We start from the raw sequence: 11,713 nt of genomic DNA, 5'->3' as shown, positions 1-11,713 counted from the left end.
AGCAGAGTGACATCAAGTCTTCCTGTAATCTGACCTCTTTTTTTCCTGGCGTAATCTCGCGAGATTTTAATCCATACAAAGTGACATCAAGTCTTCCTGTAATCTGACCTCTTTTTTTCCTGGCGTAATCTCGCAAGATTTTAATCCATACAAAATGACATCAAGTGTTCCTGTAATCTGACTTCTTTTTTTCCAGGCGTAATCTCGCGAGATTTTAATCCATACAGAGTGACGTCAAGTCTTCCTGTAATGAGACTTCTTTTTTTCCAGGCGTAATCTCGCGAGATTTTAATCCATACAGAGTGACGTCAAGTCTTCCTGTAATGAGACTTCTTTTTTTCCAGGCGTAATCTCGCGAGATTTTAATCCATACAGAGTGACATCAAGTGTTCCTGTAATCTGACTTCTTTTTTTCCTGGCGTAATCTCGCGAGATTTTAATCCATACAAAATGACATCAAGTGTTCCTGTATTATCTGATTTCTTTTTTTCCAGGCATAATCTCGCGAGATTTTAATCCATACAGAGTGACGTCAAGTCTTCCTGTAATGAGACTTTTTTTTTTCCTGGCGTAATCTCGCGAGATTTAGGGTAGGTGCCAATCGGATCAAGAGACGTCCATGTTTATGGCTCGCTTTGAAAACGGTACTACGTACAGTGGTGCTATTTTACATCAGTGATTAACTCCATTAATTGTTCCTGATTTAAGTACAACAGTTTTTAAACCAGTTCAACAACAGTTTTTAAACGTGAGTTTGTTGTTGTCTGAAGTGAATCATTCCGTTTGAAGAAACATTGTAGTTTCCAATCAGCAGCCATGTTGTAGACCCTGATGTAGATCGATAATACTTGAATCGTCAATTTTATGATACTTCGGATGGTGGTTCAATGTAGAGGGTTTAAAGTTTGATTTTTAATAAATCTATAGGCCTACATACTATACGAGGTGTGTGTGTGTGTGTGTGTGTGTGTGTGTGTGTGTGTGTGTGTGTGTGTGTGTGTGTGTGTGTGTGTGTGTGTGTGTGTGTGTGTGTGTGTGTGTGTGTGTGTGTGTGTGTGTGTGTGTGTGTGTGTGTGTGTGTGTCAGTCAGTCATGTGTGTCGCCATTTTTCTCAGGGATGGGTGAACGATCTTATCTTCGTCAAACATTCAGAGGTTCACACCCTTGGTAGTCTGGAAGCAGGAATACCACAGCAAGATGTTCTAAGACATTTCAAATGCCACAGGAACATCACTGATTTATTAAAGTATTTACCATTATTATCTTGTTTTGACAGATCCAAGTTAGGAAGTTCTTTCAGATCACTTCAAGGAAAGCCTCTCTAAAAATACACTCCATTTGATATATCTCCTGCCAGTAAAGCAGATGTGATGTAGCTCATGCAGGCCTGGGGATTTCAGATCTCATCGGTAACCGTTTTGCGGTTCCGTGATTTAAGTTTATGGGAACCGATTGGAAACAAAATTCCGGTTCCGTGCCCAAACCTAATGGGAATTGGGAACCGATTTTTTTTTTCCTTTAGAATTTGTAAAGCAAAACATTTGTAATACAAAATTAAAAATGTAGTCTCCAATAATAAATCCTGTCATTTACATGTATGCAATGTAATTAACGCATGTTCATTATATTGAGGTTGATGTTTATTATCAGAGAAGAGCAAATTCTGTCAATTTGATTGTGTATACCCTTATGAAATAAAGTTGAAAAAAAAATTATTTTAAGTTATATGATGATTCTCCATTTTTTTAGAACTGACTTTAACAATATTTTCTGTCATGAGTTGTAACGCAAGACGACAACGGACACCGTTAATGCTTCAACTATTAGGTAAACCAACAACGAATCGACCCCCCCCCCCTCCCCCCTCATCTGTTCAGTCTGCACAATTTGAGAACCCCTCAATTTGAGAACCCCTCCATGTCTAGCATAGCACTGTACTTACTACTACTGTACATACTAGTTGATTCTCCCTTATTATTAGGTTTATGATACTCACAGCTTTTCAGAATTTCTCCACCACAGAATTAGAGAGAAACAAATCAAAACCAAATACTTATTTCAAGTCAAACTGAACAGTTTAATAACATAGTACAACTTCCATAAGTTTCAGTGTAACAACTTGAAGGTCACAGGACAATAAATGGATTGTATTGCAAACTGTGCGATGTTCCGCAAGTCCCATGTCCATATAATACATCGGAACAACGTGAAAAAGTTCGTATTTAAAATCGTGTCCTATAAACTTTAAGTAATATCAAACGTATAATATCAAAGTAGGACTTCATATATAAATTTCAACATAGATTTTCTGGACCGAATTGCATGGTCGTCTTGACGAAATCATTGAAAACTGTTGGCCCCTCTACTTTCAGGTAACATATACATGTACTTTGAGATTTTGTATGTCATATTAGGGTTTAATAGTTTTATGGAGACCAGTTTACATAATATGCAGCACTGGACCACGGCTCGAATACAGTACATTAGTGATTTCGGATTAGAAGCATTTTATTGTGAAATGTCACTCGACACTGTCAGAATCGGAGGATGATTCTCTGTCGCCATCAGTCTCCGTTGTCACTCTCAGAGTCTCCGCTGTCGATGGGGACAGCCACAACGTCGGCGTCATCTCGAACAAGCTCACTCAGCGAATCTGTGGCACCAGTGATGTATGCAGAAACTGGTAAGAACATGTCTGTTGCAGATCTCTGACTCAGACTGTCAACAGGTAACAGGTTGAAACAGACTGTTGATGTAGCATGATATCGGCCTCGTTTTAGATGCGGACTTTCAAGGTACAGCTTCACGGCCTTCTTCCCCAGCTTGGTCTCGTAGCTGAGATCGAGTCTGCATAGAAGTGGCGTGTTGATCTTAACCATGAGCAGGTCATTGAGTCTCCGGTTTGTCGGACTCAACCTGCTCTCTGACAGATGATGGTTGACAGTGGAAAATCCCCTCTCCACAGTGGCGCTGGAGAATATCACCGACAGACATAACTCTATTATTAAGAGAAAATGCACAAACTTCTCTTGGTAGTCTGTAAAAATCCGCTCCCAGAAGGACACCTTTCCCTGATAGAACTTAAATTTGTTTGATTTGAGAGCTTTAACTCCATTCAACTCCATTGGACTTCCGTTTCCGGTCCCTGGAGCAAGGAAGCGTGTTCGACCTCTGGACGGCAGCAAAAGTTAAAGTATTTTTTCCATTCGTGTATTCGTCAATTTCTACTCGTTTTTTATTGTGCATGTGTTGCAGGGTGTTTTCCAGTTGCTGTTGATTCGCAATTCCTGCAAACTTTTGTATAATTTAATCGTTTTCTGTCTCACCGCGTGCGCGGCCTAGTTTATCTCGGCCTCCCTACCCCCATAGGTGTTCTGTGAATTTAAGTTCTTTCCTTTGCTGTATTGCTTATTTCTTAGATTTTCTCTTCTCCCCCTAACTTCCCCGAACATCGACCACTTGTCTAACGTTTTAAATCTCTTCAAAGTCTCTTCACGTGTCTTCTCGTCTCGGGAAGTCACGTCACGTGACGTCACGTCTCTTCAAAGCTGTGCATGCGCGCACGCTTTCGAAGTTAACAAGTAACTTTTCACAATTGTGTTTTTGTCGTAATACCGGCTTTACCACAGGTCGAAACTTTATCTTTCTTTCGGTGTGTATGTAACTATTGGTGTGTCTCTAATAGTATTCTTGGTGTCGGTTTTTCATACCTGTGTACAGAATCGTCGGTGCAGTTCGTGTCGCATATTCTGACGCCTCGTGTAGTACTAGGAGGCTACCGTGTCTGACCTTGGCTTGAGGCTTTGTTTCTGTCTCAGCGGTTTCTTCGATTGTGCTCACAATTCCTTTCGGTCTCTATTTTTCACGTTCCACGTTCGGTCTCTGTCTCTGTTTTCATCCCAACTCCAAAAAAAAAAAAAAAAAAAAAAAATGTATTCCCTTCTCTGTTCTTATCCGTTTCGTTCTTATTTGTTCGTTCGTTCTTTGACCACGTTGTTCGTGATCACATGTTCAGTTCATGTCATTAAAAAATGTTTCATCTGTCCCCTGAAGAATGGTATTCTGTCATATACTATAACACCTTTCTCTTCTTGTTCTATAAAAGGATGCTTTCGACTTGCTCACCAAATCTATTCATTCTAAAAAAAAATTCCATCTCTTACAGCTACAGTGCCTCTTTCATTCATTCCCTAAACTCTCCAGAACTCCACCCATCCTTCAGCGTCCTCAAACGTATTTTTGACTCGAAAGTCGCAAGAAACTCATTTTGCAAGAAATGTTCGTTTCCCATTAATCGTACATTTTTCAAAATCCAAACTCACCCCTCCCCTCCAAATCTTCCCCATCACCCATCCCTTTCAAATCTTCCCCCTTACCCCTCCCCTCCAAATCTTCCCCATCACCCATCCCTTTCAGATCTCCCCCCTTGCCCCTTCCCTCCTAAACTCCCCCCACACCCCTCCCCTCTGAGACCCTCCCTCACTCCTCCTCTCCTAGACTCCCCTCTCACCCCTCCTCCTCAAAGCGTCCTCCCCGCTTCTTCCCCCTTCCAACTCTCACCTTCATCTCCCTCAACCTTCTGCCTCACTCTTCCCCCTCCTCAAATAACACCTCACTGCGCCTCACCCAATCACCATCAAACCTTTTGTCCGCCCCATTCTTCCCTTTCTCCAAGCTGTTCTGAAATTTCTGACACACCTTGAACAGCTCTCCCTACCTCTTCCTCCTCTTCCACATCATACCCTACCACCCCCCCCCCCTGTTCTGTATCCAATGCTCCCCCTTCCTCTTCTTTAACAGTATGGACCTCAAACATCCGGGGCCTTCGCTAAAACTTGACTGATCTCTCCATACAGGTTGCTTCTGACAAACCAGACGTGATCTGCTTAACAGAAACTTTCCTCCTTCATGATGTCTCTGATTCCTTGGTATCTCTCCCAGGTTACTCCCTCCTCTGGTACGATAGACCTGAGCCTCGTCCTGGAGGGGGGGGGGGGGGGGGTTGCTATCTTTATAAAAAACTCTCTTCCTCACTCGCCCTGCACTGCCCTCTCTCCATCTCACCCCCAGGAATACCTTTGGCTACGGCTTCCCCTTTGCTCCCACCTTTTGTTCATATGTGTGTTGTACCGTCCACCAAACAGTGATGACTCCATCTACATCTCGCTGTCTGAGAATATGGACCAACTTCTATCTACCCATCCCAACTCTCTCTTCCTCATATGTGGTGATTTCAATTGTCACCATGCCAGTTGGCTGGGTGTGGGTACCTCTCTCACCAGCCATGGCTCTTCAGCAAAGGACTTCTGTGACTCACTGGGACTGACACAATCTGTCAATTTCCCGACCCGGATCTCAATCAACGGAGCATCTTCTCTTCTGGACTTGGTTATGACTAACTTCCCTGAAAATGTCTGCTGCTCTTATTCTGCTCCAATCGGCTCATCTGATCATGTGCTTGTGAAAGTGGACATCTCTCTGACCATTCTCAGAGAGCCTCCTCAGCGTCGACGAGTCTGGCATTTCACTCAGGCCAACTGGCATGGTCTTCAAGCAGCCATCAATCATCTGGACTGGTCTCCCATCTCTACCGCCTCTGACATCAACTCATCCTGGGAATTCTTCCAAAGTAAACTGCGCTCTCTCATGCACAGATTTATCCCATCTCGTCTTCAGTTGTCATACCCTTCCTCCCGTCCATGGTACATGGAATCTTGTGGTGAGGCTATTGCCCAGAAACAACTTGCTTTCGTCTCCTGCAAAGCAAATCCAACGGAAGGAAATCTCATTTCCTTTCACAAAGCCTGAAACAAGTGTGTGTCCACCCTCAGGAGAGCCAGAAAACAATATCTCTCCGTTCTCAGGACAGAACTCTCTTATCTGTCTCCCTCTTCCAAATCCTGGTGGCGTCTGGTCAAATCTGTTTCTGGTGTTTGTTCCCCCTCCATCCCCTCCCTCACCTCAAACGGCCACACGGCTGACTCCACGCGTGAAAAAGCTGAATGCCTCAACTCTGTGTTTGCCTCTAAATCTTGTGTCCCAAACCCATCCCTGTCTGTCTCCCTCGACATATCACGTGCCTTCGACAGGGTCTGGCACCCCGCTCTGCTCACCAAACTCTCCTCCTTTGGTATCCATGGAAATCTCCACGCATGGCTGGTGGACTTCCTCTCTAGTCGTCGTCAACGTGTGGCCCTGAATGGGTTTCTCTCATCTCCTCTTCCTGTTCAGGCTGGAGTTCCCCAAGGCAGTGTTCTGGGCCCCGTGCTTTTTCTGGTCTTCATCAATGATCTCTCTGACTCTCTTGAAAATCCTCTCTATCTCTTTGCTGATGACTCCACTCTCTGCCGCTCCAATCCTCTTCCCTCAGATCGGCAGTCTGCAGCCTCCTCACTCTCTGAAGACTTGGACAAAATCACAGACTGGTCAAACAAGTGGAACATGTCTTTCAATCCTGACAAATCTCACACTCTTACGATGTCTCTCCGAAAAGATCGACTGGACAACCCTCCCATCTACTTTCTCAACAATCCTCTCCAAGAAGTTCTGTCGCTCAAGCTTTTGGGTCTCACTATCTGCCATGATCTTTCTTGGGAAAACCACATTTCCAAGCTGGCCTCCAAAGCCAGTCGCCGACTGGGCATCCTCCGTCGTGCGAAGTCCTTCCTCGGCACACCTGAGCTCCTCACCACATACAAGGCTTTCATCCGCAGCTCAATGGAATACTGTTCTCCCCTATGGGCCGGTGCTCCTGCCTCACACCTAGCTCGGCTTCACGCTGTTGAAACCAAAGCTTTCAGAATTATTGGAATCTCCCGCGATGAAGCTATCTCTGAGGGCCTTTCACTCACTCACCGCACGCAGGTAGGTGGTCTTTCTGTCTTCTACCGACTCCTCTCCGGCCTTGCACCCCCAGCTCTCTCTGTGCTCTGTCCCCCAAATATTCCTACAGGTCGCACAAGATCTGCCAGCAACCCTCTGATGGTTAAACTGCCGAAATCTCGGCTCTCTGCTCACCTTCACTCTTTCATTCCTCTTTTCTCCCGCCTCTGGAACAAACTCCCTCACTCCCTTCAATCCCACTCCTCCCTCCAGGTCTTTAAAACAGCTGTTCACCACCATCTCTTATCTTCCCCCATCCAAAACCTTGATCTTTTCTACCCCCGCTAATTCACCCCAGATCCATCTTGTTTGAAATTCCAACTTCTTTCCTGGAAGTCCTGGCAGTGTCCATATGTTTTATACCTCTCCCACCACCCCCTTCCCATGCCCCCCCCCCCCCAAAGCCCTCGCCCTCTCTCAGATCTCTCGATGTCTCCATGTCTCTCGGTCCCTGCTCTCAAATGTTGTGTTTGTGTCCTTCCCCCTCTCTCCCCATCTTGTCTACCGCTCCCGATGTTATATGTTTTATGTGTCGGTTTGCCTTTCTGTGTGATTAATGTTCGCTCTTTCACGAGCCTCGATCTTGTACACAAAAAAAAAAAAAAAAAAAATCCCTCTCTGTACCCACCGTACCCAGTCGTACCCAGCTGCTCCTGGACTCTGTGTCCTTTCCTCCTGACAAGGTGGAAAAGTTTCTGTCAACCCTCGACTCTGATTCTGCAACTGGACCAGACAGCATCAGCCCACGAGTCCTAAAATCTTGTTCTTCCGCTCTTTCACTCCCTCTCTCTGTTCTCTTCACACTCTCTTTTGCTCAAGGGCATCTGCCATCTGCTTGGAAATCTGCCAACATCACCGCTTTGCACAAAAAAGGTGCAAAAACAGATCCCAGCAACTACAGACCAATAAGCCTTCTCTCAATTATCAGTAAAGTCATGGAATCCATCATTGCTTCAGATATGAAATCTTTACTCTTCTCCAATGGCTTGATCTCTGATCATCAATTTGGTTTCAGACCTGGTCACTCTACTGCTACTGCTTTCTCAGCAATGGATGGAGGTCCTCAATGCCAAACAGGAAATTAGAGCTGTCTCCCTTGACATATCACGTGCCTTCGATACGGTCTGGCACCCCGCTCTGCTCACCAAACTCTCCTCTGTTGGTATCCATGGAAATCTCCACGCATGGCTGGCGGACTTCCTCTCTAGTCGTAGTCAACGTGTGGCCCTGAATGGGTTTCTCTCATCTCCTCTTCCTGTTCAGGCTGGAGTTCCCCAAGGCAGTGTTCTGGGCCCTGTGCTTTTTCTGGTCTTCATCAATGATCTCTCCGACTCTCTTGAAAATCCTCTCTATCTCTTTGCTGATGACTCTACTCTCTGTCGCTCCATTCTTCATCCCTCAGATCGGCAGTCTGCAGCCTCCTCTCTCTCTGCAGACCTGGACAAAACCACAGACTGGGCAAACAAGTGGAACATGTCTTTCAATCCTGACAAATCTCACACTCTTACGATGTCTCTCTGAAAAGACCGACTAGACAACCCTCCCATCTACTTTCTGAATAATCCTCTCCAAGAAGTTCTGTCACTCAAACTTTTGGGTCTCACTATCTGCCATGATCTTTCCTGGGAAAACCACATTTCAAATCTGGCCTCCAAAGCCAGTCGCCGACTGGGCATCCTCCATCGTGCGAAGTCCTTCCTTGGCACACCTGAGCTCCTCACCACGTACAAGGCTTTCATCCGCAGCTCAATGGAATACTGCTCTCCCCTCTGGGCTGGTGCTCCTGCCTCACACCTAGCTCGTCTTCACGCTGTTGAAACCAAAGCATTCAGAATCATTGGAATCTCCCGCGATGAAGCTAACTCCAAGGGCCTCTCACTCACTCACCGCAGGCAGGTTGGTGGTCTTTCCGTCTTCTACCGACTCCTCTCTGGCCTTGCCCCCCCCCAGCTCTCTCTGGGCTCTGTCCCCTAAATATTCCTGCAGGTCGCACAAGATCTGCCTGCAACCCTCTTATGGTTAAACTGCCAAAATCAAGACTCTCTGCTCACCTTCACTCTTTCATTCCTCTTTTCTGTCGCCTCTGGGACAAACTCCCTCACTCTCTTCAATCCCACTCCACCCTCCAGGTCTTTAAAACAGCTGTTCACCACCATCTCTTATCTTCCCCCATCCAAAACCTTGATCTTTTCTATCCCCGATAATTTCACCCCAATTCCACTTTTTGAAATACCAACTTCTGTCCTGGAAGTCCTTGGTGTTCTTGTGTTTTATACTCTCCCACCCCCCCCCTCCCCTTCCCACGCCTCCTCCCCCCAAGCCCTCTCCCTCCCACACATCTCCCTGCTCTTAAATGTTGTGTGCTCTCAAGTGTTTGTGTGCTTCCCATTCTCTTGTCTTCCGCTCCCTCTTTTTATATATTTTGTTTGTCTGGTTGATTTGTTTCTGAAGTAAATGTCAGCTCTTTCACGAGCCTCGATTCAGTATACAAAAAAAAAAAAAAAAAAAAAAAAAAAAAACCTTGAGAGCGAGGCCAAGGTTGAAATTGTGTTCCTTCAGGTGTTCACTGAAATGATCAGCCAAAGTCTCAGTGCAGCTTTGCCGTAATCTGCGTTGTCACAGTCCCAAGATGTGTGGTCAGCCAGTTACATAGCCTGGATGACTGGTTCGTGCAGGGATGTGTATCTTTGGTCGATGGCTGTAACTATTGCTGGTATGAGATCCTCCTTGATTTTTGTGACAAGATTCTTCCCCTGTGTAACTTTTTTGAGAACAAACGTCTCCTGGACCCTTGCAATGCACTTGTCGGCACGTGTTTTTTGTCTCTCGGTCATTTTGCTCCTCTCCTTAAATTGTGTTGTAGCTGGTAAATTTGTTGCGGTGACCGTCAGTTCTGCTTCATCTCCACCTATTTCCACAGAGAATGGAAACGCCGGCTCCTCTGTGTCAGTCAGCTCACGAAGTCCACGTTTGCATCCGTCCAGAGAATCTAGAATGTCTGTGACGAGGATGCTTTGGCCTTGCATGGTAAGGCTGACATGTGAGGTGAGGTTCAGATCACGACGGTACAGATCGAGAGAGGTGAGGTAACCATATGTTACCCACTGATTGTGGTAACCTTTCAATGTAGCTTTGACTTCTGGCTCACAGGTTTTGTTGTCAGCCTCAATCATATTCTCTGCGAAGAGTAGTAGAGGCAGGAAATTTACTATCACGACCCTGATGCTGTGATAGTGGTGGGCCTGAAAACGTGTACCTTTGATGTTTACAAAGCTCAGCCATGTGATTGACAGCTTTTGTGCTATCCTCATGATGAGACGTTTGTTTTTTCCACTATTGCGGAAAAGGTAGTAGATGCTGACCATCATCTCGTCGAGGAGTTTGAATGCTGCATTGGACAAGAAGGCGTCGCCAATAGCCAACTCGAGCCCGGTGGTTGACACAATGTACAATCAGCAGCCATGGTCTTGGCCTCTCTGCGTCTTGTTTGAGTACATGTACACGCCCCGGAAATGCGCCCCATGTTCACACTCGCCCCATCAGCACAAACAGATATCAACAGTTTGTGAAGCTTTGTTTCAGGCACTTCAAAGTCTTTCAAAAAAGCACTGTCAAATGCCTTTTTCATGCCAGCAGCATCTACTCCACCAAATTCTGCCATTCTTTGGCACTTCAAAAACAGCTCTACCTGCTGCCCCCTGACCACCACCTTAGTGTAAACCAGCTCCTTCTCCTCTTTGGTTTTTCTTGCTTCGGATCCATCCATTTCATCAGAATTTTTTTTTGCTGATAATAGTATTGCTTTTATGTCTTTCTTTACACCTTCAGCCAAAAAGTGAACAAAGTCCGCACATGCATGGTGATCATCTTTGCCTGTCATAAATGGTACCCCCATTGCGCCTTTGCATTTGGATAGCAAAAGGGAAGTCTGTGAAAGGCTTCTCCGCCAAAACCAAATATAGAGCTGTATTGAACAGGAAAGTGTAATTCTTTTCAGCTCCCAAGGTCATCATTTTCATTAGTGGATTTGGCTCAGATGGTGGGTTCTCAATTCGACTTTCTTTGGAGGACGTTTCAGAAGATGCGGTTTCAAATTTATCTTTAGCCCCATTTGATGTAATGATCCACTGCGAATGTGCTCTGCATTTCCCTGCAAGAAAAAAGAAATAAATAAAACAAAACTGGTGTGTTTATTGTATACAATTGCTTAAAATAAAACAAACTATAGAATTATAATTATTTATAATGACTATCGTACTTATTTAATTTTTTAATTTTAATTTTTTTTGTATACTGAATCGAGGCTCGTGAAAGAGCTGACATTTACTTCACAAACAAATCAACCAGACAAACAAAATATATAAAAAGAGGGAGCGGAAGACAAGAGAAGGGGAAGCACACAAACACTTGAGAGCACACAACATTTAAGAGCAGGGAGATGTGTGGGAGGGAGAAGGCTTGGGGGGAGGAGGTGTGGGAAGGGGGTGGGGAGGGGGGGGTGGGTGGGAGAAGTATAAAACACAAGGACACCAAGGACTTCCAGGACAGAAGATGGTATTTCAAAAAAGTGGAATTGGGGTGAAATTAGCGGGGGTAGAAAAGATCAAGGTTTTGGATGGGGGAAGATAAGAGATGGTGGTGAACAGCTGTTTTAAAGACCTGGAGGGTGGAGTGGGATTGAAGAGAGTGAGGGAGTTTGTTCCAGAGGCGGGAGAAAAGAGGAATGAAGGAGTGAAGGTGAGCAGAGGAGTCTTGATTTTGGCAGTTTAACCACAAGAGGGTTGCAGGCAGATCTTGTGCGACCTGTAGGAATATTTGCGGGACAGAGCCC

General features: G+C 45.2%; 1 long non-coding RNA gene across 1 annotated transcript in view; it reads left to right on the top strand.

The window, feature by feature from the left end:
* Positions 1-611: 611 nt before the first annotated feature.
* LOC137423122 (uncharacterized) overlaps positions 612-11,713 on the top strand; it is a 38,191-nt gene continuing 27,089 nt past the window's right edge. Inside the window, exon 1 of the long non-coding RNA XR_010983641.2 lies at positions 612-644. This is a non-coding gene — a long non-coding RNA (uncharacterized LOC137423122). The remainder of the gene's footprint in view (positions 645-11,713) is intronic.

The sequence above is a fragment of the Myxine glutinosa genome, chromosome 3, assembly GCF_964187855.1.
Source record: "Myxine glutinosa chromosome 3, kmMyxGlut1.1, whole genome shotgun sequence".
In the NCBI taxonomy this organism is placed as follows: Eukaryota; Metazoa; Chordata; class Myxini; order Myxiniformes; family Myxinidae; genus Myxine; species Myxine glutinosa.
Note: the sequence above shows the minus strand (reverse complement) of the source record. Positions and strands in the feature narration are given on the sequence as shown.